At 45.0% G+C, this 27,678-nt stretch overlaps 1 long non-coding RNA gene across 3 annotated transcripts in view; it reads right to left on the reverse strand.

Moving 5' to 3' along the window:
* Positions 1-27,468, reverse strand: part of LOC109285985 (uncharacterized) — a 125,200-nt gene extending 97,732 nt beyond the window's left edge. Inside the window, exon 1 of one of the 3 annotated variants that reach the window (XR_009460719.1) lies at positions 22,645-27,468. This is a non-coding gene — a long non-coding RNA (uncharacterized LOC109285985). The remainder of the gene's footprint in view (positions 1-22,644) is intronic. The other 2 variants (XR_009460717.1, XR_009460718.1) reach the window with 2 other exon arrangements.
* Positions 27,469-27,678: the final 210 nt, after the last annotated feature.

A 27,678-nucleotide genomic window follows, 5' to 3' on the forward strand; every position in this document is an offset into this window, starting at 1 on the left:
GAAGGTAGGCTGCCTGCGGCAAGCACCAAGTGGCTCACCTGCCCCTGCGGTGTGAGCAGGGATCGGGGCATGGCCAGAGGCCACCTGTGCCAGGGCCTGTCTGGCTGACTTACCATGATCGGTGGGCACCTGTGTATGCACAAGCCCCGTTCTGAGGCCAGGTAGCTACAGCCCCCTGGTATCATGCAAGGTTACCTCAGGCATGTTGCAGACTCTCACAAAAAGCCTCTTTTTCTTGGGTCTGCAGGTCCTTCAGCTGTACGTGGAGGAGAAGCACCAGCTTCCAGCAGGGATACACCATCAGGGTCATCACCAGTTTCAGCTGGGGCCCTCCATATGTGCCAGCTCTGGCAGTGGCAGACCCAGAACCGGACCCTGCTGCTGGACCAGCTGGTCACCATGGTGGAGGAGCAGCTGGTAGACTTGTGGGCCTGGCATGCAGAAGACCTCATGTGTGAGTGGGAGAGGGCTGCATGCAAGCTGGAGAGGGCCTGGATGGACTGTGCATTCAGGGACAGGCTTCTGGCTCTTGAGGAGAGGCACATTACCCTCTTCAAGAGGATGTTGGAGGCCTCAGAGTGGCAGGCCACAAGGAGTTTATGACAGTGTTATGGGAAGATGAGAGGTGAGACTTAAGAAGCCAAAAGCACAGGCAAAACTGTTACATAAATTATGGAAAGGGTTTCTCAATATTCCAGTGGCCAAAGGTACCCAAAGCCATATCATCTTTGATTTTTGAGATACATGAGGCAATATTTTAGTGTATGTGTTTTGGTATATTTGAGCACTAAACTGGTGAGAAACCATTTCTGTAATTTGTCTAACATTGTTTTTGTCTATGCTTTTAGGCTTCTTAAGTCTGATCGGTCATCTTTCCATAATACCGTCATAAACTCCTTTGAAGAAAAAAATCTTATGTAGCTATAAGAATTCAGTAAAATCACAAAATATGTAGAAAGCATCTGTAAATTCTAGGTGGCTTAATATGAGTGAATCTTAACTAAGTTACTATTCTTTTAATTGGTACAATGCAATACAATGGTTAGTAGAATAAATGGGAAATGGATTTATACATTAACTATGAAAATAGGGCGGAAGGATAATTTACTTGAGTCTTTTCCTATGCAACTAACTTGTGGAGAAGGGAAAGCTGCATTATTTCAGGTGGGAGTTAAACCCAGATATGAACAATTGGTTTAACAGAAGTGATAGAAAGGAGGGGTGGCAGAGGGGACAATTGGTGTAGCCAACAAAAAAAGATGGGGGGGGGGGGGAGAATATTTATGAAGGGGATTTTCACTATCCTGAACTAGTTGTGTGTTATCCAGGATGGGACCCTAAAAAACAAACTATAGATGACATTGGATAGACAGGTGAAGAGATAGGTTTGAAAATAATCAGGATAGGGCAACGTTCAACTAGGCAGGGTCATGTGAGCATGAGGTAACTTGGAGAAATATGATAGATGGAGAAGAGGTGAGAGAAAGGCTGGAACCCCAAAGAAAATTGTCAAAAAGAGGTATGGAAGAATAGCCAGAAAAAGCAATGATGGACTGGTCAATAAAGTAGGAAGAAAAATCAGCCAAGGTTATATAAACCAAAGAAGCTAAAAGTGGAATCTTTTAGTTCTAATTTTTCATCTATATCTGTATTGATAGACAGAGATAATTTGGACAATTTAGCACTTTTCCTATGCTACTATCTTGGTTAGAGAGGAAAGAGGCATTATTTCAGGTGGGAGTTAACCTGAACTCAAATAATTATTTTAACAGAAGTAATAGAAGTCAGGGATGAATTTCGTGCATAGGAGCTATTGATATTTTTCATTCATATTTTGTATATGTGGACAAATTGAGCATTAACAGCATTTATACTGCTGTATGTTAGAAAAAAATCTAATGATTAACATGGGACACAAATGTAAATATTGTGTGACATGCAAATCCTAGTACTATTCCTGTTTGTTATTGCTCATTAACATCAGTGCTTGTGAGACTAAGGGATCAGTACACATTCAAAGGTTGATGATAAACAGAGAGGATAGTCCTTGAGGTTCTTCATTAGGGAAGAATACATCACATTTCCAGATAACACTTTTGCTGAACATGCTAGGCCATCTGCTCTAGAGGCTTTTGGTTTAATTTCAGATGCAACTGGCTTCAGACCATCTCTAGCAGTCATTAAAAAAGTTTCTAAAAAAGGAATTAATGTCCCAAAACACAAATCACTTTTTAGAAAGTTTCAGAGTGATACTCAGGTGGGTTTTTGGTTGTAGCCGTTGTCACGGCGGGGTCCTCCAGGAAGGCCATGATCTCCTTAAGGCCCCCTCTCTCCGTGCCTGTTCGGCCCAAGGGCACCCTCTATTCTCGCCCGCCACGTTTTTGATCTTGAGTTAAATTGGGAGGCTACCTTACGTCTCCTAGGCACGGTTAGCTGGGACCTCCATCCCCGTGTTCTCCGGGACCCACCGGGGGTCTCCCTGTACACTGGGTGCGTTCCAGGCTCCCTAGCCTTATGGGCTACGTGTGGCTCCTACCAACCCCTAATACCACGCCCCAAACCTTGCAGATGTACTGGACGTTGGTTTGTCAAAATACACGCCCGCTCCCCCGGGGCTCCTCTGTAGTCTAGCCCACTCCCGGGCCTTCTCTAATATATGGCCCCTCACTGGGACTCTCGTCGAGCCCACTCTGGGCCTTCTCCAAAATACCCTAGCCTGCTACGGGACTCCCTACCGAGTCTCCGGTCCTTTAGGCCCACTGCACGGCTACCCTCTCCTATCCAGGCTCACCGCACTGCTATCCCCCTTTGCCGGGGACCACCGCAGCACCTTGCCTTTCTCCTGAGGTGTTGTACTACTAACCCCCTCCGTCGGGGTCCACCGCAGCACCCTGCCCCTATCTGAGGGCTCTTGCCGTACTAGCCTACAGCCGGGCTCGCTACGTCCGTCTCAGGCTTCTCAATAGTCCCCCTTCCCTGGGACCTTACATGCCCGCACCGGGCTGCCTGATACTATCGCCCCCTCTCTGGGGCTTGCTGTGCCCCCGCTGGGCTCCTTAATAATGCCACCCCTTCTCTGGGGCACACTGGGTTCCCTAATAATGTCGCCCCTTCTCTGGGGCTGGGGTCTACGCACCCCGCAAGTTGCGCCTTTACTGGCGTCGGGGTCCCCTTGCCGCTGGGGTTGCCCCTGAGAATACTGTGCCTTCCTGGGCGCTAGGGCCCCAGACCCTGTGGGCCCTTATAAGTACTCTGCGCCCTCCTCAGGCACTGGGGCCCCCACCCCTCTGGGGGTCCCTATAAGGCCTCCTCCAACCCCTTATAGCCTCACCCTAGCCACTGGTGTAATAAACAACAACAACAAAACCACAAGCCTCCTGGCTACAACTTAACTTAAGGCCGCCTAGCTATAACAACATTGCTCCAATCTCCCGGAGCCGCCATCCTTTACTCTGCTCAAGCAGTTCTCACATCTCAGCCCCAGGAGCTCCTCTCTGTCTGGCTGCCAGCAGGGAACTTCCAGCCTGGCTTCAGCCCTGGGCTTTATAAGGGCCAGGCCCTGCCTCCTACAGGTAGCTGACTCTCCTTAGTTGCCCCGGCAACCCACAGCTGTACTCCCTAATCACCGCTAGGGCTCCTTATGCACTGTCAGAGCTTTTCCTCTGGCAGTTTTCCCCTCTCTAGGAGCGGGGCAGCGAGGTGCCCCACGACACTGTGTTGGTCTAAGGACATAGGCAGGCAAGGTTCTTTGAGTAGATGTGATATCTTTTGTTAGATCAACTTTTATCAGGTCACAGAGGACTGGAAAAGGGCCAAAGTGGTCCCTATTTTCAAGAAGGGGAGGAAGGAGGATCCAAGTAATTATAGGCCAGTCAGTCTCACCTCCATCCTTAGAAAGGTCTTTGAAAAGTTTATGAAGGATCATATTTGTGGGAGTCCAGCAGGACAAATATTGCAGCAGGGAAACCAGCATGGATTCGTAGCAGGTATATCATGCCTGACCAATCTGGTTTCATTTTATGACAGGGTCACAAAATGCTTAGGTGAAGGAGTAGAGGTAGATGTCGTTTTCTTGGACTTTAGCAAGGCCCTTGATACAGTATCTTATCCTATTCTCATAAATAAATTAAGAGGTTGTGACATAGATGTTTACACGATCTGGTGGGTGGCAAATTGGCTTAGTGGTCACATCCAGAGAGTGGTAGTAGACGGGTCAGTATCGACCTAGAGGGATGTGGGTAGTGGGGTCCCACAGGGTTCGGTCCTTAGACCTGTACTCTTCAATATCTTCATCAGTGACTTGGATGTGGGTGTGAAGTGTACTCTGTCCAAGTTTGCAGATGATACTAAATTGTGGGCTGAAGTGCACACTCTGGAGGGTAGGGAATGATTGCAGGTGGACCTGGACAGGTTAGAAAAGTGGGCACAATGGGATGCAGTACAACAAGGACAACAAGGACAATGGGATGCAGTACAACAAGGACAAATGCAGAGTGCTGCATCTAGGGTGCAAAAATATCCAGCACATCTACTGGCTAGGAAGTGACCCTATCAGCAGCACAGAAGCGGAAAGGATCTCGGAGTCATAGTGGACTCCAAAATGAACATGAGTCGTCAGTGTGACGAAATCATCAGCAAAGCTAACCGCACCTTATCATGGATCAGCAGATAAGGCTGAGAGGTGATCTTGTGGTGACCTGAGGGGTGACCTAAAGTGTGGTTAGCTTTGCATCAGAGAAGGCTGAGAGGTGATCTTGTGGCCGCCTACAAATTCATTAGGGGCTCAGCAAGGGATCAGAGATGCTCTGTTCACCAGGATGCCTCTTGGAGTAACAAGGAACAATGGTCACAAAGTGACAGAGAGCAGTTTTAGGCTAGATATCAGGCAAAACTTCTTCACGGGAATGGTGGTCAAAATTTGGAATGGGCTTCCAAGGGAGGTGGTGCTCTCCCCTACCTTGGGGGTCTTTAAGAGAAGGCTGGATAGGCATCTGGCTGGGGTCATCTGACCCCAGCACTCTTTCCTGCCTAGGCAGGGGATCAGACTCAATGATCTGTTGAGGTCCCTTCCAACCCTAGCATCTATGAATCTATAAACTGAGCAGTTGGAAAAAAGTTCTTAGCAAGCTTTTGGGAGCAGTCACCCTTCTTCAGGCATAGGGAGTCTCTGCTGTTCTGAGCCTCCAAGAAATGAGAGAAGCTAAAAGCGTGGCAGGATGTCAGTGAGAATGTAAATGGGTAGAAATTAGAAACACAAAAGGTAAAGTAGAGAGGTAAATCAGAGAGGGGAAGAGGAAGAAAACGGGAAAAAACAGCTAAAGGGAGACATTACTGTGATGGAATACAAGGTGGAAAAGAGGCTGTCAGTGAAAAAGGAGATAGTTGGAGATCAGGAAAACAGGAATGAGAGAAGTTACAGTAGTAATAATACAAGGTAAGAAAGAGGCTCTCAGTGAAGAAGAAAATAGTAGGAAATCAGGCAGACAAAGGGCAGAAAAGTAGGGGAGAGGAGGGTTGAAAAGATGGGGGAAAAGAAGAATGTAAGAGGTCAGGTCAGGCAGGCACCTGGTGAATCAGATGTCAGGCAGGTTGTAATGTGTCATAAAACCAATGTCTATATTGAGTCCATGATTTTTTGTATCCAGTAGATTTGTGAAGTGAAGTTTGTAGGCTGTCTACAGAAGGTGAAAATTAGTAGGAGAACATACAGGTGGCTTCAGTTCTGCAAAAACTTATGCATGTGCTTATATTTCAGTATAGGAGTAGCCCTGTTGAAATAAATAGGACTACTTGAATACTCAAATTAAGCATGTGCATAAATTCTCCCAGAATCAGCACCTAAAAGGGCTAATAATGTATTTGGATGCAAAATGTATTAGATATTTAGATGAGAGGTAGGTCATTACTCTTGTTATCTATAATAATAATATCAAGAGTTACAATACTGTGGATTAAAATAAAACCAAGAGTTATGAAAGCAATATAAACCATCATTTTTCAATGCAGAAGAAAACCTCTAACAGGGATTATTTTCACTATTATTATGCTCAGATTATTCTGTAGCTGCCTACTGCAAAGATTTTACATCTTCCTCTGATGTGTCTGGAGCTGGCTACTTTCAGAGAGAGGTTGGAATACTAGGTAGATCAACAGTGTCAACCAGACTGCTAGTTCCTAGTAGTGCTTTGTCATGTTTATACTGTACTTGTGATAACTAAGGCTTATACTGCAGCTATTAAACATTAACTGAAGAAAGTTTACTGATTATTGAAATTTTTATGGCGCAACAGAAAATCTGCTTTGTGCCAAATCTTTTCAGAAAATATCAAGCTCAGTTAAGAATGACTTCATTTCTTTATATATTACAAGGCAAAATGCATTTTGTTTTACTGGAGAGGCAAGGAGTTGAAAAAAGCTATAGACTATAATCTATATCAGTGATTTTCAACCAGGGTGCCATGAGATCTTTACAAGGTTGCTACAGGGTGCCATGTAATGTTAGCGCTGTAAGGTGTACAAGCATGATCCACAAGAGAACCCCAGATATTTGAAATAGGAATCTGACATGTTAAAAACCTTCTGACCTGTTGTGGTTTTTCTGTATTCTTTGCAACTGAGAAACAGCTCTATTATTTATCTGTATTCAAAAAAGTGTGAAAACCAAGAGCTGGCATTTTCCAAGGAGTGCCTCAAGTTCAATGAGGGGTGCCTTGAATCTAGAAAGGTAGAGAACCACTGGTCTAAATAGAACTATAGACACCTAGGAAATAGTCACAAAAAAGCTATAGAAATATATGTTGTAGAAAAATAAATTCTATAGGACTTTCCACAATGAATTCAATGTGGAATAATTGGTATAATGTGGAAAAATAAATGTGTTCAGGTACTACTAATGTGTTTGAGGGTAACAGTTCCTTTTAAACAGTTCCTATCTAAATTTTTATTGTGGAAAGTTATAATGAAGGTTGAGTGAATCCTAACTGAAGCTGGTGGCCATTGATAGTGCCCTTCATAGGGCCATAAATCCATGAAAGGGGTATTTAAACTCCTGCAGTAAGAAAGCTGAAACAATGGGAGACAAGGTTCTTTGGGTGAATCTGATATCTTTTATTAGACCAACTTAACTAGTTGGAAAACAATTATTAAGCAAGCTTCCGGGTTCAAAAACCCTTTGTCAGGCTAAGGAAGTTTCAGCAGTTGGTGTGTGCTCTTCCTGGATGGAATGAAAAGTAGAGAAGCCAGCGGCTGGGCTGGTATGCATACAAGACAGGCAATCAGTGAAAATGTAGATTGAGGAGTCAATGGGTGAGAGAGAGGCTGGTGGGGGGAGAAGGGGGATGAATAGTGGAGAAGTACCTGGGAAGTCAGCTGTCGGGCAGGTTATAATGTGTCATAAATCCAATGTCTATATTTAGTCCATGATTTTTAGTGTCCAGGAGGCTGATGAAGTGGAGTTCATAGACCCGTCTCTGGGAAGTGTTTTGTAAATTTCCTTTGAGGATTAGGGCTGAGAGATTGGAGAGAGAGTGGCCCTCCTGTGAGAAATGTGCCCCCACAGGTCATTGGGTATTCCTGTCTTTGATAGATTTCCAGTGTGCATTCATTCTGGTGCTCAGTTGTTGTTTGGTCTCACCTGCGTATTTTCCATCAGGGCATTTGGTGCATTGGATGAGATATAATCTGGAGGTGCAGCTGTAAGATCCAGGAATGGTAATGGCTCTGTTGTGGGGTGTAGTGATTGTGGGAGCCACTATCCAAAATGCAAGCCCCATGCACAGCCAGTCAAAAACTGAGCTCTGTGTGGGCAGAGGGTTTTGCTGAGTATTGCTGGATGGAGAGTTGTATGCAGCATGTTCAGGGCCAGAAGCAGCCATTGAACAGAGATGAGCCGAAAAAGTCAGGCAGCCTGTACTGGGAAGGTGGTCCTGAAACAAAGTGAAGAGAGGAAGCTCTGGGGGCAGAGCTGTAGGAAAAAAAGCAACCATGCTTAGAGCTGTGAGCAAATGCATGACCTACTTCAGTTTTATTCCCAGTATGTTGAGAGAAACAAGACTTTGTGCACTCTGTTTGCACATTCTCTGTAGATGAATTAGTGTTTGATGATGGAGCCAGACATTCCTTTGGTACAGTTTCTAACAGAAACAACCCACATGCCCTGAACATTGGTTAAGTATTCTGTCAAAAGGAACAGCAATGTGTTCAGGTCTGGACCCCTAAATGTTTTATCTTGGGTTCAACAGTTTGTTTGCTAGCCATGTTTTACTGAACTCACGTTTGTTTAGCTTTTGTTAAGGAATTTTATTTAGATTGCCCGGATTTCTGTTCTTCAATGGCCTAAATTTGGAGCACTGCATCAATTTTGTTTTTAAATCTTTCTAGGCTGTCAACTTTCCTGTTATTTTAATAGTTTTGGTTGAATGACAAATATTTGGATCATGAAATAAATATTTTGTGTTGTCTAGCATTTAGAAAGGTGTTGGTTAATTCAAGTTAACTACCAATCAGTTAATTTATATTAAAAAAGGATCAAAGCCCTTCATTTAAATAGAATGTATGATTTCATGTCATTATCTTTAGGGTGTATACATGCTTGAATTGGTGAGATGTGTGCATGTGCAATTGTACACCACACCCTCCTGTCTAACAGCATGATATTGAAATCCTGAGCATTGGCCTGACCCCACAGGGCAACAACATAAACAGGCTTAATACAAGATGCCAGAACACACAAATCTCTTCTCCCTGCACTATAGAGTCAACCTCCCTCTTGAATGCTCTTTTTCTGGCCCCACGGCAATTTTACTTGAGTTGCCAAGTAGGTCAGCTTCCATGAGAGGGGGTGGAAGTTGCTCTCAGCCATGGGATTAAGACACTCTGTTAGGGGGTAGGGGATATGAATCCATTTCTCCTAAAGCGGATGGAGACCAAGAACCAAGGTTTTCCATGTCTCTGGGAAGTGTTCTGTCGACTAAAGTATTTAAGGAGAAAGAAGATGATCTCTACACTGCTTGGCATAAAGATGCAGTTATCCATCTAGATGTCTTGTCTGCACAAGTCAGAAGCCGTGCTAGGAAACATGTGTCTTATCTAGTCATGGGAAAGTGGAATTCAGAACAGAGGGACACAGCTAAGAAGAGGTTAAAATTCCCTATTGTAATGATCATGGGGCCATGTACCTCCTAGGTAACTGAAGATTTGTCTCTAGAAGCATCAAAGTGCTTCCCATTGAAGTGAATGGGATAGCTGTGTGGTTTTGCAGGGCATACTAACTGTGTACTGGCTCTCTATTGAAAGTATAGGAGAATAAAGGGCAGAATTTTGCTTCCTTTTGAGACCTGAATGGCAGCTTCATAGCTGTGGAAGTGGCATTTTGGCATTTACACGCAGGTTACAATTCTATTATTCTTTGAATATATAAATGTGTGCACATAGACTGAGCCTGCTCAGTAAGCTGCATGCTGGCATGACCATATATATGTACCCATTCTAGATACTTGCTGGGCAAGTATCTTAATCCTCAGCTATGGGGATTTAGAAGTGAGACAGACTTTTTCTCCCTTATGCTCAGGTATATGTGTCCATGCCTGATCACTGTGTGGCTGACTGAGTGTGCTCAGTTTATGTGTGCATGCTTCTATTTCCGCAGAACAGGGGTAGGTGCTAAAAAAAACCTAGTTACTGGGCTAGAAAACTGTCATTTAGGTGCACAAAAGGAAATAGATACACTTGCAGGTGACGACCTTTGCATCCACATAAGCAAAACAGAACACCTGATCCTGACTGAGTAAGGTAGGGCATTAGAGATGTCCATGGGTAGATCCAACAGAAAGTTGGGGTAAGGAGGCAGAAGGGTGCAGCCATGCATCTTCTTGATGCTGTGGCAATGAGCTCTGAGCTCTCTGGCTTGTCACTGCCACTGCTGGAGCCTGTGTTGCTGCAGTGAATGTTGCCACCCTCCCACTCCCTTGCCTGCAACTGAATTTGGCATCAGGGGAAAAAGGGAGGTGAATGTCAGCTACATTCACCTCCTGGGTTCTTGAGCTGCCACAACACAGGCTGCAGCAGCAGCAGCTATGCTGATGACCCAGTGAGTTCAGAAAGTTCACTCTGCATACAGAGTGATGCTTTTCCACTTATCCCCACTGGTCAGCTGCAGTGCAGCATAGTAAAAGTCCCACTCTACCCAAAACCATGCTGCCCTATAGTGGTGTAGTGCAGGGAGAGCTCCCTTATACCAGAGAGCCCCAGGCACAGTGCAGGATGGCCCCCTTGGAGGTGAAGGCACAGCTCTGTCAGCCAGATCTCAAAGGTTCTACAGGCTGCATCTGGCCCACGGGCCATAGATTGCTGACCCCTGCTTTAGGACATGGAATAGTCCTAAAGCAGAATGCCTTTTAAAAATCATAAAACCTTACCAAGTGTGGACATATTACAGAATTTTTAGAAAAAGTTTGTGTTATCACTGAAAAAGAGGTATAGCAATGAACACTGTATTTTGCACAAGTCAAGCTCAGGGCATGGATTGTAAGGAAGGGGATTCAAGCAATTCCTTTCCTATGTCTCATTTTTCACACTCCTTTTCCCTAGTAATCAAGCATTCCCTTGGCAGTGCTACACTCATAAAGCAGAATAACTTTCATGTGCTCCCTCCATCGTTCCAGCACCATAATGAGCTCAAGCTCTGCTGCTCATTTCCAGTTATAGTACCACGAGCCTATACATGAATAGACAGTTGAGGGGGTGTTGCTGAACTGTTTTAGCTAGGCGGGGTAGCATAAATGCCTCCACCTATAAACAGTACACACTTCTTCAGCTATTTCTCCCATTGCCAGGGCCCTCAGAACTCTGTGGCTCAGTGACACTTCTTCCTGTGGTAGTATTAAGACGTTAGCAGCAGGGTTTTCAAAATTCTGTGCTGTTTGTCACAGAAGCCTAAAAAGAACCTATTTTTTATTAATATAGAAGAATATGTGCATTAAAGGACCATGTACCTTACCTTACGTAGCTTTACTCCTCTGAGTAGTTTCATTGAGTCAGTATTTTTCACATGATTATGAACTGGAAATTAGCTGAAAAACAGATTCTGCAAGCATTGTGTCTGGCTTTTGAGTGACAAATATGAATGGGAAATGCCAATTCTAGGCTGGCATTGTTTTCTAGCTTTGTTTTCAACAGCCACATGCTTGCTCCCATCACTTGTTTAGTGTAAAGTGAGGTCTGATTTTCACCCTACCTCAGCTTGGCTCATTCCTTCAAGCTGGCTAGTTGAATGCAATCAGGTGTGTTAGTTTGGATACTTATCTTAATGTTTGAGGCAGCTTCAGAGCCCATTTAACTGCTCCGCAACCTGGATTGTTGCTCACACTATTCTGATTTGATGGTCTCTGGATCCTAGATTTGTACTTTGCCCAGCTCCTATACGAAGAGCACAGCAACACGAGACGTTTGCTGCTGAGTAGACTAATTAGCTCCGCAATAAACATCTCAAGTCTACATGTGCAGCCCTATTAAGCCGCAGGAAACTAATTATAGGCAGTCCTTGACTTATAGCGTTTCAGCGGAGGGTGATTCGCACTTGCGGCGCTCCACCATCTACACCCATGTTATTACTTACAGCACTGGATCCTCACACTTACGGCACTACAGGGAAATTTACAATGAGAAAAAGAGGGCAGCAAAACAAACATGCCTGGATCAATTTCTCAAAAAGCCATCAAGTGGCCCTAAGTCTCCCCAAAATCTCCCCAAAGAAGCTATTCTGAATTCCATAACCCTAATGAAGGTGTTCCTTCACCTTCTGATTAAATTAAATTTTATTTGATTAGTTACAGTATTGCCCTGTTTAATCGATTTATATACAGTACACTTTAGAAAGCTTTGTAGTGTAGTGCATATCATTTATAGTTGATTAAATAGTTGATTTAAATATGGTGTTTATGGTCATTTCTATAAAAAGTTGGGCATCAGGCCCTTAGTCAGGAACATAACCCCCTATTATAACATTGTTTCTATGGGAAAATCAGATTCGACTTACATCGTTTTGACTTACAGCACCTTTTCTTCTAAATACAAGTACTATTTTGCTGCAGAGTTTTTTACTCTGCAGCAATGCATGTGTGGATGCTGACATGGCTGGCTGGAACACAAAGGTGTTTGCAGTGCTGGCACTGCCTGCTGCCTCCACCCTTGTGCCCCAACCAGCTCCTCAGCAGCTCATTGAGCCCAGTCGGAGCATCCACAGGCTGGCAGACTGACCTCCCAGACTCTGTCAGCTGGGGCTGCTCCGGCCAAGCTCAACATGCTACAATCCTGGGCACACATTCAAACAGCACCGGAGTTTATTGCTTCGTATTAATTGCTCATGTAGACACACCCACATAGTTCAACACTGGGGAAAAAAGATCCTTGAGGGTTTCCCTTTCCATCTGCACACAAAAGCTAGGATAAACTAAATGCATCTACTTAGTATGGCATTTCCTCCAAAACACAGATCCTAATATTATACAGAAGAGGATTTTTAAAAATTGGTTCTGGTTTTATATATTTATACATATACTAGCCAGTTGCCTGTCAAGAATGGTGGGGGGGCAGGGAGTGAGCAGGAACGGAGCCCCGGGCCACCTCCCTATCCGGGCCTGCTCCCCCTTCCCTCCTGCTGCTTGGGGTCTGGGCCCACTCCCCGCCTCCCCACCACAGCAGGAGTGGGCCTGGGCCTGGGCCTGATGTGGGAGAAGACCAGGCCTAAAGGTGGGGAGAAGCCAGGCCATTGCAGCGGGGTGGCAGGGGGAAGGAGTAGGCCTGGGGTGACCCGGTGGCAGTGGGGGGATGGGAGAAGCAGGTTCGGGGCCAATGTGGAGGAGTTGGGGTGGGGGAGGAGCGTGTCCAGGCCTAACAGGGGGAGGAGGCTTGCTTCTCCCTTCCCCCTGCAGCTGCTGTGTTGGGCTGGGCTGGGCCATGCCTGCTGTCCCCCCCGCAATGCCGCAGCAGGCTGGCTTTTCCCTCAGCTCGGGCTTGTTTTCCCCCCTGCCCTGACGCTGGGCCCAGGCCCACTCCTCCCCTGGCTCCACATCACTGCTGTCACCATGGCGTGCCTGCTTCTCCCCACTGCCTGCATTGGGCCCACTCAGGGATAGGAGGAGCAAGCTCAGGGCCAAAGCGGGGGAGGAGGCCCACTCCTTCTCTTCTCCAGCCACTGCCATGGCCATGGCCGTGGCCACATCATTTCCCCCCCCCACGGCAGGTCAGATTTTCCCCTGCTCAGGCCTGCTCCCCACCCACGTTGGGCCCGGCCCCTGGCTCCAGGCTCCCGCTCCATCTCCCCCTCCCCCTCCCCCCCATGTTACCTGCAGGGAGCAGGGTGGAGGGGGGATGGGACAAGGTCATCTGTGCTGGCCTCACTTCTCTGCTCCATCCTGTGTCCCCACCATCATGGCAGCAGGCTGCCTTCATAGTATCATAGTACCTAGGGTCAGAAGGAACCTAAACAGATCATCAAGTCTGACCCTCTGCCTTGGGCAGGAATGGATGCTGGGGTCATATGACCCCAGTCAGGTCTCTATTCAGCCTCCTCTTAAAGACCCCCCCAAGGTAGGAGCAAGCACCACTTCCCTTGGAAGTTGGTTCCAGGTCCTAGCCGCCCTAATTGTAAAGTTATGCCTCCTGACGTCTAGCTGAACCTGCTCTCTATTAACTTATCAACCAGGGCAGAGGCAGAAAAGGATCTTGGGGTCATTATTGATGCCAAAATGAACATGGGCTGACAGTGTGGGAATGCAATGAGGAAGGCTAACCAGACCTTGTCATGCATCCACAGATGCATCTCAAGCAGGTCCAAGGAGGCGATCCTCCCCCTCTATGCAGCACTGGTCAGGCCGCAGTTGGAGTGCTGCATCCAGTTCTGGGGGCCGCACTTCAGGAGGGATGTGCACAGCATTGAGAGGGTCCAAAGAAGGGCCACTCGCATGATCAGGGGGCAACAAGGCAGGCCCTACGAGCGGCGGCTACGGGACCTGAACCTGTTCAGCCTCCACAAGATAAGGCTGAGGGGGATCTAGTGGCCTCTTACAAACTAGTCAGAGGGGACCAGCAGGCATTGGGAGATTCCCTGTTTCCCCCAAGCACTGCCAGCAGTGATTAGAAATAACGGTCACAAGCTGGCAGAGGGTAGATTCAGACTAGACATCAGGAGGTGTTACTTCACTGTCAGGGCGGCTAGGATCTGGAACCAACTTCCAAGAGAAGTGGTGCTGGCTCCTACCCTGGGGGTCTTTAAGAGGAGGCTAGACAAACACCTTGCCAGGGTTGTTTGACCCCAGTACTCTTTCCTGCCATGGCAGAGGGTCAGACTTGATGATCTACTCAGGTCTCTTCTGACCCTACAAACTATGAAACTATGAAACTTGTGGCCATTATTACTAGTTACCCCGGGTAGTACCAGGGGGAACAGGACATCTCCTATTCCCTGCTGATCCCCCCTGGTGAATTTGTAGATGGCCACTAGATCCCCCCTCAGCCTTCTCTTGTGAAGGCTGAATAGGTTCAGGCCCTCTAGTCTCTCCTCGTATGGCCTGCCCTGCTGCCCCAATCATGCGAGTGGCTCTCCTCTGGACCCTCGCAATGCTAGTCACATCTCTCTTGAAGTGCAGCGCCCAAAACTGGATGCAGTATTCTAACTGCAGCCTGACCAATGCTGCATAAAGGTGGAGGATCACCTCCCTGAACCTGCTTGTAATGTATCTGTGGATGCATGACAAGGTGCAGTTAGCTTTACTGACCACTTCCTCGCATTGGCAGCTCATGTTCTACCTGGAGTCAACAACAACTCCAAGATCCTTTTCCGCTTCTGTGCTGATGAGAAGGGTGTTCCCCAGCCTATAGGTATGCTGCTGGTTCCTTCTCCCTAGATGCAGTACCCTGCACTTGTCCATGTTGAATTCCATCCTATTCTCATCTGTCCATCTCTGTAACCTGTCCAGATCTAGCTGGATTCTTTCCCTCCCTTCTGATGTGCTCACCTTGCCCCACATCTTGATGTCATCAGTGAACTTGGACAACATGCTTTCCACCCCCTCATCCAAGTAATTGATAAATACAGGTGGAAAATGACCAGTTCACTACCACTCTCTGTGCATGATGGTCCAGCCAATTAGCCACCCATCTGACTGTGTAGGCATCAATGCCGCAGCCACCTAGTTTTTTTTTATGAGAATGGGGTGAGAGATAGTGTCAAAGGCCTTCTTGAAGTCCAGGAAGACGACATCCACTCCCACGCCTTTTTCCAAGGACTTTGTGACCTGATCATAAAAGGAAATAAGGTTAGTCTGACAGAATCTTCCCTTAATGAACCCATGTTGGTTCCCCCTGAGCATGATCTCCCCTGCTGGTCCCTTGCAGATGTGCTCCTTGATAATTTTCTCAAAGATCTTCCCCATGATTGAGGTAAGACTGGCGGGCCTATAGTTACCTGGATCCTCCTTTCTCCCTTTCTTGTAAATGAGGACCACATTGGTCTTTTTCCAGTCATCTGGCACCTGACCAGAGCTGCATGAGCACTTGTATAACTGTGCCAGGGGCCCTGCAATGACCCCCGCCAACTCCCTCAGCACCCTTGGATGAAGAACATCTGGGCCTGCTGATTTGAACACACAACCAGCCCTTCCAGAAGTTTCCTATGTCATCCCTAACCTTGGACCTGGCAGTGCCTCCCTGAGTCCTTCCATACTCCTGGTGGGAGAGATGTCCCGGTCCCTGCTCAGAAAAATGGAGGCAAGAATTTGTTAAAGAGGTCTGCTTTTTCATCTGCAGCAATCACCAGACTGCCAAGTGCATCCTGGAAGGGCCCTATGTTACCTGGCGCCTTCTTCTTGCTCCCTATGTATTTGAAAAAGGACTTTTTGTTATCCATAATCCTGGTCCCTATGCCCAGTTTCATCTCAGCCTTGGCCTTCCTAACAGCCACCCTACAGCCTTGAACAATGGAGGTGTGATCCTCTTTGGTAATAACCCCTTGCTTCCATCGGATGTACACCTCCTTTTTAGCCCTTAGGCATTCCTGAATGCCCTTGCTGAGCCATGGGGGTTTTCTAGCACTCTTACCAACCTCGGTATCATTGGGACTGACTCCCTTTGGGCTTGGAGGATCGTCTCCTTGAGGAATGACCACCCGTCTTAGACTCCTATCTTCCTGAAACTTCAGGATCCTAGTGCCTCTCATACTGGTCTTCTTAACTCCTTGAAGTTGGCCCTCCTGAAGTCAAGGACTTCTGCCTTACTGCTAGCCCTTGACACCCTGCGCTGGATAATGAATTCCAGCAGGCGATGATCGCTATTGCCTGGGTGGCCGAGAATCCGCAATTCCTTCAACAGGACCAGGCCCAACAGGGCATTTTCCCTGGTGGGACTGTGCACCTCCTAAGTTAGGTGGAGGTCATGTATCTCGGCTAGGAATCTACATGAGCAGTCAGCACTAGCTGACTGCTCTTCCCAACAGATGTCTGGGTAGTTCAGGTTACCCATAACTACCACATCTCTTGACTTGACAGCCTCCGCGAGCTGTCCTAAAAATTCCTGGTCCAGCTCTTCCCCCTGGTTGGGCAGTCTGTAATAGACACCTACCATTAAGTCCCTTTCCCCATGACCTCCTTGTATTCTTACCCAGAGCACCTCAGTCAGCCCCTCTTCTGACCCCATCTTGTTCATCGATGACATGAATTGCTCCTTGACTTAGAACACTACACCCCCTCCTTTTCTCCCTGCTCTGTCCCACCTGTACAGCCTGAAGCCCTTAGTATCTACTGCCCAATTGTGGGTAGAATCCCACCAGGTTTCTGTGAGCCCTACTATGTCTGGATTTATGATAGCTAGCAGGAGGGCGAGCTCCTCCTCTGCCTTCTGTCAGAACACTTCTTCACACTCTGATTGGCTGTTTGTCATACACAGGCAGACAGACAGATTTAGTAAAAAAAGTAAATATTGAAAGTGCAGCAGGCAAAGAAGCAACACCTACCAACCTTTAAGTTTTTTTGTTTTTTTTTAAGGGCTTGATAACATAACATGCTGAGCAACTTCTAGTATTACTTACATCATGAATTGTACATTAACTCCAGCTAATAGAACTTTCAATCAGTTTCTAGACCTTATACTGCAGCATCATAATTTACAGTTTCAATGCTTCCCTTCTTTATTTCACAGTTGCATTTTACTCAAATTATTAGAACACAACAAAACTAATATTTCAAACAGCATTTTAAATAAGTTTAAAAGAAACTGAACCTGATGAGAGAGATTCTGCTAACAAAAAGAGTGATCAGATCAACAGGAAATTCAGCAGTTTCACAAAGAAATGTTAAATAGATATTTTCATACTCACATAAACACTTGAAAGAAATGTTTAAAGCATTTTCATTCAGTAACACAATGGCATCTTTTTTGCTAGATTATTAGTAAATGAACACCATATTATATAGTTTTCCAGAAGAAGTGAACAGCCCTGAAGTGCCCTAGGGAGAGAGAAATTTATGTGTGTTTTTGAAGCACCTTTTTGATTTCTTACCCACTATGGAATGCAGGTAATAACAAGTTTGTAACTAGTTTAGTAGTACCCAAAGGTTTATATACATTCACAAGTTATATGAACTCCCCTTTTCATGGCACTGATTATTTCTGATTAAATGAAATATCATACAGAAAATTAAAGGTTGTGTTTAGTATCATTTTCTGTCATGACCGTTTTTCCTGTAATTCCTGTTCTCATGATTTTGAATTGTTCAGTGGGGTCACCTTGGGTTTTGTTTCTAATCTTCTTTTCTGTGTTGAAAACCCCACTAACTATGTGTTTCTTAACATTTCTTTGCACATTGATCAGTCTTGTATCTACATTTTCCATTCATTACTCACAACACATTCTTGCCATGGTATTTCCCAAATTGCTCAATACATTACATTCCTCATCTTATTCCATTTTATGAACTCTTTTCTCAAGTTTTTCTCTCTTTTATAGATTCATAGATTCATAGATGTTAGGGTCAGAAGGGACCTCAATAGATCATCGAGTCCGATCCCCTGAATAGGCAGGAAAGAGTGCTGGGTTCAGATGACCCCAGCCAGATGCCCATCTAACCTCCTCTTGAAGACCCCCAGAGTAGGGGAGAGCACCACCTCCCTTGGGAGCCCATTTGCAGATTTTGGCCACTCTATCTGTGAAGAAGTTCCTCCTCATGTCCAGTCTAAATCTGCTCTCTGCTAGCTTATGGCCATTATTTTTTGTGACCCCCAGGGGCGCCTTGGTGAGTAGAGCCTAACCAATTCCCTTCTGTGCCCCCGTGATGAACTTATAGGTAGCCACAAGGTCGCCTCTCAACCTTCTATTGCGGAGGCTGAAGAGGTCCAGGTGCCCTAGTCTCTCCTCATAGGGCTTGGCCTGCAAACCCTTAACCATACGAGTGGCCCTTCTCTGGACCCTCTCCAGGTTATCCACATCCCTCTTGAAGTGTGGCACCTAAAATTGGATGCAGTATTCCAACTGTGGTCTGACCAGTGCCCGATAGAGGGGAAGTATCACCTCCTTGGCTGTTTGTCATGCATCTGCTGATGCATGATAAAGTGCAGTTAGCTTTTCTGATGATTTCGTCACACTGATGACTCATGTTCATCTTGGAGTCCACTATGACTCCGAGATCCCTTTCTGCTTCTGTGCTGCTGAGATGGTCACTTCCCAGCCAGTAGATGTGCTGGATATTTTTGCACCCTAGGTGCAGCACTCTGCACTTGTCCTTGTTGTACTGCATCCCATTGTGTATTGCCCACTTTTCTAACCTGTCCAGGTCTACCTGCAATCATTCCCTACCCTCCAGAGTGTGCACTTCAGCCCACAATTTAGTAGCATCTGCAAACTTGGACAGAGTACACTTCACACCCACATCTAAGTCACTGATGAAGACATTGAAGAGTATTGGTCCAAGGACCGAGCCCTGCGATACCCCACTGCCCACGTCCTTCCAGGTCGATACCAACCCATCTACCACCACTCTCTGGGTATGACCCTCTAGCCAATTTGCCACCCACCGGACTGTGTCATCATCCAAGTCACAGCCTCTTAACTTGTTCACCAGTATGGGGTGGGATACCGTATCAAAGGCCTTCCTGAAGTCTAAGTAGACGATGTCAACCCCTACTCCTGCATCCAGGTGTTTTGTAACCTGGTCATAAAAAGAGACTAGATTAGTCAGGCATGATCTACCTGCTATGAACCCGTGCTGGTTTCCCCCCAGCATAATTTTTCTTGCTGGGCTTTTGCATATATGAGCCTTAATAATCTTTTCAAAGACTTTACCAAGGATGGAGGTGAGACCGACTGGCCTATAGTTGCCTGGATCCTCCTTCCTCCCCTTCTTGAAAATAGGGACCACATTGGCCCTTTTCCAGTCCTCCAGGACCTGGCCCGTGTCCGTGAGTGTTCAAATATTTTTGCCAGTGGCTGTGCAATGACATCAGCTAGTGCCTTCAGTACCCTAGCATGGAGCTCTTCCAGGTCTGCTGACCTAAACGCATCCAGTTCTTCCAAGTGATTCTGCAACATCTCAGGGTCAATACTTGGTAGTCTGGTGCCCTGCTGTTGTCTCTCTACAATCCCATTGTGAGACTTGTCTTGCCCCTCGCTTAGGAACACTGAGGCAAAGAACTCATTGAGGAGTTCAGCCTTGTCCCCCCTGTCTCTCACCAATTGCTTTTGTCCATTCAGTAGCGGTCCTATTCTACCCTGGGCCTTTCTTTTACTCCCTATATATCTGAAAAACAATTTTTTGTTATCCTTAACTTGGGATGCCATCCTCAGCTCCATGGTAGCTTTGGTCTTTCTAACTGCCTCCCTACAACTGCGAGCTGAGGAGGCATACTCCTCTTTAGTAATCTCTCCCTGTTTCCACTGCTTATATGCCCCCTTTTTGCCCTTAGGTTGCTCTGGATTTCTCTGGTCAGCTACGGAAGCCTCTTGGCCCCTTTGCCCCCTTTCCCCCGCATTAGAGTCATCTCCCTCTGTGCCCGAAGGATCGTTTCCTTAAGGCCCAGCCACCCTTCCTGGGCTCTCATCACTCCAAATCTCTTACTCTGCAGTGCGTCATTGACTAAACGCCTGAGTTTGCTGAAGTCAGCCTTCCTAAAGTTTAGCACTTCCACCCTACTAGTTAACTTACCCACTCTATGCCTTATGATGAATTCTATTATTTGGTGGTCACTGTCCCCAGGTGACCACTGATCTGTAGGTCCCCTACCATATCATCCCCTGTTGCCAATACCAGGTCCAGTAAGGCATTCCCCCTAGTGGGACCATGTACCTCCTGCATCAGGTGGAGGTCCTGTACACAGGATAGGAACCTGCGTGAATGGTGGAAATTTGCTGTCTACATCTCCCAGCAGATGTCAGGGTAGTTTAGGTCCCCCACGACTACCACTTCCCTAGCCTTTATGGTTTCCAAGAGCTGCCTCAGGAGTTCCAAATCTAGTTCTTCCCCTTGGTGCGGGGGTCTGTATTTCGTCTTTCTTTTTAAACTGGTTGCCTTGTCTACTTGTTGTGTCCTAAAACAGTTAGCACTGCAAACTTTATTTACCTGATTTTTTTTGGAGCTCAATTCTTATTCTCTTGTGACAATCAAGTATTTATTTTCATATGTCACACACCACAAGGTTTATAGATGAAATCCTAACTCCACTGAAGACAATGGTTTTCTGTCATTGATTATAATGGGGTCAGGATTTCATCCATTATGAACACACAGAAAGAAGCTTGCATTCTTTTTCTTTTATTCCCTAACAATTTGGCCCATAAAAATATTTTGTCCCATGATTATCGCTAATCTATATGCTTACATTTTTGTTTTTTGTTACAATTCTGTAGTAATTGTTCTCTTCCCTTAAATGCTAATTAATTTTAAAGTTCTCTCTAATAAGATTTTTGTCTGGAAATCAGACTGTTGAATTTTTGTTATTGTTGACTGATGTCCTACCATCAAAGCTGTTTTATAGTGAAAAAAATCCCTGCACTCTCCAAGATAATTATATTAGGAGAATCAACTTTTAGATGCACACACTGTCCTTTCTTTTCTTTTCTGTTTCTCTGAGTCATCTATCCTGTCATTCTTGTTTAATCGGTGTTCAGGACGCCAGAGAAAGAAAACCACCCAGATGTTGTTTATAGGTGTACACCTGCCACTTAGTGAGTTTAATACAATACTATTTGTTTGTATAGTAGTACAAGCAGATTCTTTAGTTATCCAAAATATTTTCTGTTACCAAAGGATTGACTAACAGTACTATTCCCAAGGCAAGTGAAATACACAATTATACCAAAAAAATTAGAAGACCATTATCAAGACTGTAAAGACAAGCACAAAAAAGTTAGAAAATATAAGAATGAAGGTTGCCTATACCACCTTGAATTGGCTTTTCTGTATATGTATGTTACAATATGTTTATATTACAAGATCAAATGAGATTTCTTAGACGGAATCCTCCCACAGTCTGTGAACAAGATGGACAGCACTCATGTTATGAAAAGATATGCAGTATTTTATTTTTTCTTTCAGTATGTGGCTTGTGCTATAACTCTTATCTGAGTACATCATTAATATTTTGTCATACGTGTTCCTAGGGGTCTCACCACTGTGTTACCTGGGGGCTATAGACTGGGTCTGTGCGAAATTTCACCAAGTGTTTCATTTCGAAGCTGTTTCGACACGTTTCGAGCTGCATGGAGCTCAGCCCGGGGGCGGGAGGTGGAATGCAGCCCTGGTTCTGCCCTCCCGGGGCTGCGGAGCTGCTTGGCGTGCAGCCCAGAGGCAGGAGGCGGGCAGAGCTGGTGCTGCACTCTGCCTCCCGCCACCGGGCTGAGCTCCATGTGGCTGCAGAGCTGCTTGGAGCTCAGCCCAGTAGTGGGGGGCAGAGCATAGCCCCGGCTGTGCCCACCTCTCACCACCGGGCTGAGCTCCATGGGGACAGTTAGCATTTTATATTTTAAAAAGCAAATAAAAATAATTGGTTATGTTAACATATTGACACTATGCATGTCATTTGCAGGTTTTAAACTTTTAGATTCATCACATACTTGAAATCATTGAATAAATTATAGCAGTAGTTGGTTGTTATCTTCTTTATGAATTAAAGAGAATGGGATGCTTTGCCAGTGAGTTTCACAGATACTTGCTGACAGCAGAGGAAGGAATGATGAGACTCAGGAGATCTCAGGCAGTGGAGGAGGGTGTTCTTTAACAGGCACAAACTCAACTGCCTGTTCCTCCAAATTAACTACTTCTGCTGAATCTCCTCCAAACTGTCCCTGTGCTATCTCTTTGCCCTAATCCACATCCCTAAAGCTTTTCATCCTAATTACAGTGTCCCTGGCTTCCTGGTCTGCCATACTGCATCCTCTGCTCCAGTTCTAGTCCCCATCTCCCTCCAACCCTGAATCCTAGTCAGCTTGTCCAACAATATCTATTCCACCTTATGTCGGGGATCAGAGCAGCAGCCGGTCAGCTGCTTGCTGACTCCCGGAGCCGGGCCGTAAACCTTTCGCCTCAACAGGCGGGTAGTGATGGATGGGGTGAAATTAACCAGGCATAGACGCGTGTTGGTTACAGGAGATTGTTTACTTACGTCGCCCAGATAGTGAAGTACGATGCAGGCAGAAGACTTGCATTGTTTACATTCGAGCGTGTCTTAGATTATAATCGACCGTGAATATGACGAACGAGATACTGTAAACGACTGCACGGGCCTGCAGGAGGGTTGGGGGTATGTCCAGGAGCCGCGTTGACGGGAAGAGATTGATGATTCATCAAGTCACCAATTTACTCTGATGCTTGTGTTCAGAGGTCTTCGATTTAGGCGGAAGTTGTTAAACTATTTATAGACAGAGGTAACTAACGGAGGTGTCCAATGATGGACTGCTATGTAGAATCTTTAATTATCTGGCAAGCAGCAGTTCTTTGTGCTCTCAGGTTGCTATCAGGTTACAAGGTAGTGGGTCAGGTTTTCTGTCTGATACGTGAGAGGGGTCTGAGCTTGCTTCTTGACCAATTGCAGGGATTTATGACAGGGCTATCCCCTTTTACTCTGACCAATCATAAATCACGCCTAAGTTTCGTTTCTTGGTTGTGATGTGGGCATAAATTTAAGTTTCTTGCTTGGATTTTTTTTTTCTTAGGAACTTCTGGACAGAGATTTCTTTAACCCTTAATTGACTGCTGTGTGCATCACTTGTTAATGACATGGGCACTGATTAATTTGGTTGTGACACCTTACAGGTCTGATTTGCTTTCTTTTCTCTCTAGTCCTTCAGTTACATTCAGTAATCTCACTGGTTCCTAGTTTCATCTCTCTCCCTGCCTTCTCATCCAATTTCTGAGTCCTATCTTAACTTCTTTCCACAATCTCCTTGCTCAGCCAGTCCCAGTTTGTCTCACACATGCCCTATCTCTCAATGGCTTGGTCTTCCATTTCCTCACTAGATCCCCCAGTGATTTTGATTCACTAATCCTGACTTCTTATTTAGTCTGTCCCAGTTTCTACCACTGGCTTCTCAGTCAACCTGAATCCCCTCACCTGCTTAACTCAATGGTTCCTAGTCTCCTGCATCTTCCTCACTCAGCTCCTGGTCTCAACTAGTCTCTCTTACTCATTGACAGATTCCAACTCTATCTCCTTGCCTCAGTCCACTTTTTTCATCCACTACCTCCATGGCTGGCTCTTGTTCCTTCTGCATTAAAATAAGATGAAGGTTCCTCTTGACAGGGACTGGTGAGGGTGGGGACATGAAGGGAAGCAGTTCCTCAGATCCCAGAAAAAAGTTTTGCCATCAGTTTTGTTCTCCAAACCCTGTGGTGAACCCAGCTTAGTTTGAAGCACCTTTGAATTCCAGTTCTAGCCCTGAGTTAGAACATAGTGATACAAATAGGCTCTTCCGTAGGTGTGAAACTCAGCAAGTCTCTAAAGAGCACATATAAACTGCAATTTTTCAAACATTTATAACATGGCATTTCAACGAAATTTGCCCAAACATTGCATTCAGTGGAAATCAGGGTCTTATAATGGAATGTGATGGGCAGACTTAATAGCCCTGCTTATGAGACAGAACTTAGTAGTATCTCAATGATATGGCATCTGATCTTGTATATACCTCACAGCTTAACTTCTGGCACACAAGAAATATATCGTGGAACAGGTTATAATAAAATTCCACTGAGATATGAAAAAGTAGGGACTAAAGCACATCCTACATGAAGCTTATTTCATATCTCACTACATTTTCATAAGGCAAAAATATGATCTATATCATCTTACAACATTGGCAGTATGAGTTATATACACAGTATGCATTTTGAATTGTAGCATATGTACAGAATATTCACAATTTAAACAGAAGAAATTTAACTGAACTTTATTATTTTACCATATCCATTAACATGGTATAGGAACTCATTCATAACATTTTATATTTATAAAGGTCTTTTAGCATCTGAAGCATCTCAAATCATTTTTATAAAGACTATGTGTGTGTATGCATGTATGTGTGTATGTATCAGGTCACCTGATGAAGAATATCTTGCATTTGAAAGCGTGTCTAACTCTACCCCAACTATGTAATTGGTCCAATAAAAGATATCACCCTGAGAAATCCTTGCCTTTCACATCATTCCTGGACCATCACGGCTACAACATCACTTTTACACTACCATAACATGTATCTACACACGCATACTTTATAAAAAATATTTGGATTCATGTGTATGGGTCTATACATGGTCATATTATATTACACACATAAACACATACACATATTACACACACGTATCTTTCCTTATCACTTTGCTGCTGCATCTTCAGCACCTTTCTTAGGAATCTACACCGGATTCAATGGAGTTTTGCTATTCACTTTAGACCCAGTTCTACTGTCATTGAACAGTACATTGTAACACTGCACAGCTGTTTAGGAGATGAAATAGACAGCTACTGTATCCAGCTGGGATTGTATTGTAAATCTTTATCAAAAAGTGTAGGTGAGCTTTTTACGTATTCATGGCCATACTGGAGAAAGAGCCTTATGGTACCTTGCACCTAAAAAACACGTGCGAGTCCTGAAAAGATAATTCTTCAGTTTGAGGCCAAATACCGTGCATCAAATCTGATTATGGAAAAAAACATAGTAATTTGAAAATGTATTTGTTGAGAAATTCAAGTACTCGAGCTCTGTAAGGGAGAAGGGCAGGGGTACTGAAAAAGCTGGAGAGAAGAAAAACACATAATTAAACCCCCAATCTTAGAGTACTGAGATATAGTACTGCCTCCTTACAGCTGCTGCTTCAGTCAGTTGCTGCTATCTCAACTCACAGTCCTATTCTAGAGGAATTTATTTTAGAGGTCAGAAGGTTTCTCAGTCTTTCCTAATCTCAGCATTCAGTCAAAGAAGACCCCAATCTGTGCGTCTGTGGTGTAACATGAAGGATAATTGTAAGTGTGCTTAAACAGGCCCTCCAGCCAACAGGAACTGGACTGAGAGTTAATTTTGCATAGAGTTAAACAATAAGTTCTGGCTGTTATTTATGTAAAATGCAGTTGAAAGGCTGTTCTCTGTAGTATTACTATGATCTGGTCCCCAAAATTTCTGAGCACCCCTGCACTATTGGGTAGGGTCTGAAAGAATCAGGTACTTGGTATTTAAAAAATGTGACTTTGCTCATAATTTACTGTGGTTAGAATTTATCTGTACTGAAACAGTAACTTCCAGTAAGTCTCAACAATGCTAACAGTGTCAATAATTACAAAACACTTTTGTATTCCCTGCATCTCTCATCCTCCATGACCACAGTATTCTGTCCCATGTTTTGATTTTTCAGTTCAGAATAATGGCTTATTTTTGTTTTAATGGATCTGAAAAAATGTATGCAAATTACTTATTCTCACAAGAGAAAGTTGGCAGAATCCTGGATTTCAGAGCAGAGTTGAGTTACCAAACAGAATGTATTTGAAAGCTTGTAACCTGGCTGTAATAATATCCTACAAAGCAGTGCTATTTCATTCTAAATTGCCACATTTACAAGAATTGACTGGATTAGCTCAAAGATGAACTGAATGTCCCTTGGGAATCCCAAATTGGGGATTTTAAATCCACTCATCTGCCCTGCAAAAAATCCAAGACAGGCAATTTAAACTCTGATTCTCAAGATACCAGAAAAATAAGTTTTCTTTCTTTAAGTCAGAACAGATCCCTACATTCCACAGTACTACTTTCTTTGACTTCAGTGGGAATGCTTATGGTTTTTAGTAATATGGGCCAGATTATGAGACTCTTATGTAAAATGAAAATGACCCTACTACTTTCTTGAGCTGCTCAATGAAATAAATCAGACAATTTGAGGAGTGAGGTAGACAGTATTTCTAACCCTAAAATTTCTAATGATATGAGTTATGCCCCCTGAAATCACGTGATTGTTTTAAGAACCAGGACATGCTTGTGTGAAATAATGTTAGGTTCTTTTTTACTTTTCTGCCAAATTATACACGTTCAGGGCACATTGAGCTCATATTTTTTGCAAGCTTTATTTTCCCACCAAAGGGTTCCACTTAAATTTTTTTTGAAAGCTATGGTTCCACTGAAAATTCTCATTTTTAGGAACTTGAATAAAAAGCCAAAAATACAGTGAAACTCATGAAAAAAAATCTGAGAGTTAGATACACTGTAATATTGGTAAGGAGCACCTGGCTTTTAATAGTGCTTGATATGACTAACCAAAACCAGAGAGTCTTTGTTCCTCTGCTGAGGGTGTTACATGGTAATTTTTGGTGGCTCTTGGTGCTCTTAGCACTTGGATTCTCCACTGATTAACATGTGAAACTAGTTTTAAGCAATCCTTAAGCAGCTCAAAGTTATACCATTCAAGGGCAGAATTATTGCTGATCTGTGTTACCCAGTTTATATTAGGGCCTTGTTACATGTTGTACTTTGAGCCCCGCAAATGTTGATTGTCCTAGTGTGAGGGATCGGGGGTAACTGGGAGAGGCCTGGGGGGGCAAAGGGGAAGCCCAGAATGGGGGGCAGAGGTGGATTCTTACCTTTCAGGTCTCTAGGCCCCTACTGGTCTGAAGTGTGACTACTCCAAACTCGAGCTAGTGCTAACACTGATCAACATTTGAGCAGCATACAGTGTAAGGCAGGGGTTACCTGGAAAGCTGGTAGGGGATATGCACGGGCAGGTGGGAATGGAGCGCTGCCATCTACCACCCTGCGCTGCTGCCTCCCAGGAGCAGGGCCGGTGCAGGAGGGCCAGGGTAGTGGCTCCCCTCTGCAGGGAGAGAGAGGGCTGGACACAGGGGGCAGAGGGGGTGGACACTGTGGGGGGAAGCTCGCATGCAGCGGCCACCACTGCCATATCCACCACCCCACACAGCTGCTGCATGCAAGTCCTGCCCCACTCCGCATTCGGCTGCTGCCACCCCCCACCCACCCTCCACTCCATGTCCGGCTGCTGCCACCAGAAGGGGCACACTCCTTAAAAAAGGTTGAAAACCCCTGGTGTAAGGTGTAACAAGGCCATGAGTTTGAACTAATAAGCATAACAATGGAGTGGATCAATCTATATTTGTACCAAGAAATGTGATTGATTTTTGCACTGGTTGAGAACAAGTTCCTGA

The sequence above is a fragment of the Alligator mississippiensis genome, chromosome 3 (assembly GCF_030867095.1).
Source record: "Alligator mississippiensis isolate rAllMis1 chromosome 3, rAllMis1, whole genome shotgun sequence".
Lineage (NCBI taxonomy): Eukaryota > Metazoa > Chordata > Crocodylia > Alligatoridae > Alligator > Alligator mississippiensis.